This window comes from Procambarus clarkii, chromosome 75, assembly GCF_040958095.1.
Source record: "Procambarus clarkii isolate CNS0578487 chromosome 75, FALCON_Pclarkii_2.0, whole genome shotgun sequence".
NCBI lineage: Eukaryota > Metazoa > Arthropoda > Malacostraca > Decapoda > Cambaridae > Procambarus > Procambarus clarkii.
Window position 1 is genome coordinate 4,383,879 of NC_091224.1, and position 1,861 is coordinate 4,385,739.

The 1,861-nt window shown below is 39.3% G+C and overlaps 1 non-coding gene across 1 annotated transcript; it reads right to left on the reverse strand.

The window, feature by feature from the left end:
• Positions 1-871: 871 nt before the first annotated feature.
• Positions 872-944, reverse strand: TRNAR-ACG (transfer RNA arginine (anticodon ACG)). Its single transcript has one exon. It is a non-coding gene; the product is annotated as a tRNA-Arg (tRNA).
• Positions 945-1,861: the final 917 nt, after the last annotated feature.

A 1,861-nucleotide genomic window follows, 5' to 3' on the forward strand; every position in this document is an offset into this window, starting at 1 on the left:
TCTGTTTCAGCGCCTCAGTGTGGCGATCCAGAGGGAAAACGCCTGGTGCATCCTCGGTTCCTGTCCGGAAATGGAGGAGCTCCGAGAGATTTTGCTCCATTGTGCTCCGTTGTGACACAGAGGAGGAAGATAAAGAACCCTAGTTCCACTACTAGCCACCAGTATAACCCCCTGAAGAAAGACCCGCATTCCTTTACCCACCACAAGTCTTCAACACTGCAGAAAGAACTGCAGCCTTGGTGGCCACCATTGGCCTCCAGGGAGACATACTGCAGGAAGACCCACAGCTCTCACTCTACCATAAACTTGTCACACACTCAACAGATATTAGTCTCCTTCATCACCAGACCTCGTAACTCACAGCAATTTTCCTCTCTCGTAAAAAAAGCCAGAGAAAGTTTTGATGTTTGCTCCCAATAACTTTCTGAATACAGGAGAAGTTTCAGTAACTCAGCCGTTCTCAGATTGAGGTTCTTTATGCAGTAATGCATCGGTCTGGCGTATTGCCTCTTTACTAACTTCCTCCTCTATTTATTAGAGAATTATTCAACGCCTCTATGGATTATCGGTTTTCGATTATAAAGATTGTAATCTTGACGCCACGCATGAATAATTCCTTTAGATAATTCCGATATTTTTTCCAACACAACAGAGGGAGCGAAGCAACACCGAGACCGGGTAATGAACGAGGCACTGAATTACCTTACCTTGAGGTTACCTTGAGGTGCTTCCGGGGCTTAGTGTCCCCGCGGCCCGGTCGTCGACCAGGCCTCCTGGTTGCTGGACTGATCAACCAGGCTGTTAGACGCGGCTGCTCGCAGCCTGACGTATGAGTCACAGCCTGGTTGATCAGGTATCAAACAAATACCATCGACCTTGCCAGGATTCGAACCTGGAATCTTCTGATCCGTAGTCAGACGCGTTATCCGTTGCGCCACAAGGCCTACCGAGTCAAATGTTTACATAGGTTAAGTGTTATATGTTTTAGTTGACTACTCGCATTTGTTTATCATATGTGAGTTTACTTCTCTCATTGTAAGAAGAGACAAAACTCTTTTCAATGTAAGCAAAATTCTTACAATGTAAGAAGCAAAACTCTTCTTACAATGTATTAAGCAAAACTCTTCTTACAATGTAATAAGCAAAGCTCTTCTTACAATGTAATAAGCAAAGCTCTTCTTACAATGTAAGAAGCAAAACTCTTCTTACAATGTAATAAGCAAAACTCTTCTTACAATGTAATAAGCAAAACTCTTCTTACAATGTAAGAAGCAAAACTCTTCTTACAATGTAAGAAGCAAAACTCTTCTTACAATGTAAGAAGCAAAACTCTTTTTACAATGTAAGAAGCAAAACTCTTTTTACAATGCAAGAAGCAAAACTCTTCTTACAATGTATTAAGCAAAACTCTTTTTGCAATGTAAGAAGCAAAACTCTTCTTGCAATGCAAGAAGCAAAACTCTTCTTACAATGTATTAAGCAAAACTCTTCTTACAATGTAATAAGCAAAGCTCTTCTTACAATGTAATAAGCAAAGCTCTTCTTACAATGTAATAAGCAAAGATCTTCTTACAATGTAAGAAGCAAAACTCTTCTTACAATGTATTAAGCAAAACTCTTCTGACAATGTAATAAGCAAAGCTCTTCTTACAATGTAATAAGCAAAGCTCTTCTTACAATGTAAGAAGCAAAACTCTTCTTACAATGTAATAAGCAAAACTCTTCTTACAATGTAAGAAGCAAAACTCTTCTTACAATGTAAGAAGCAAAACTCTTCTTACAATGCAAGAAGCAAAACTCTTCTTACAATGTAAGAAGCAAAACTCTTCTTACAATGTAATAAGCAAAACTCTTCTTACAA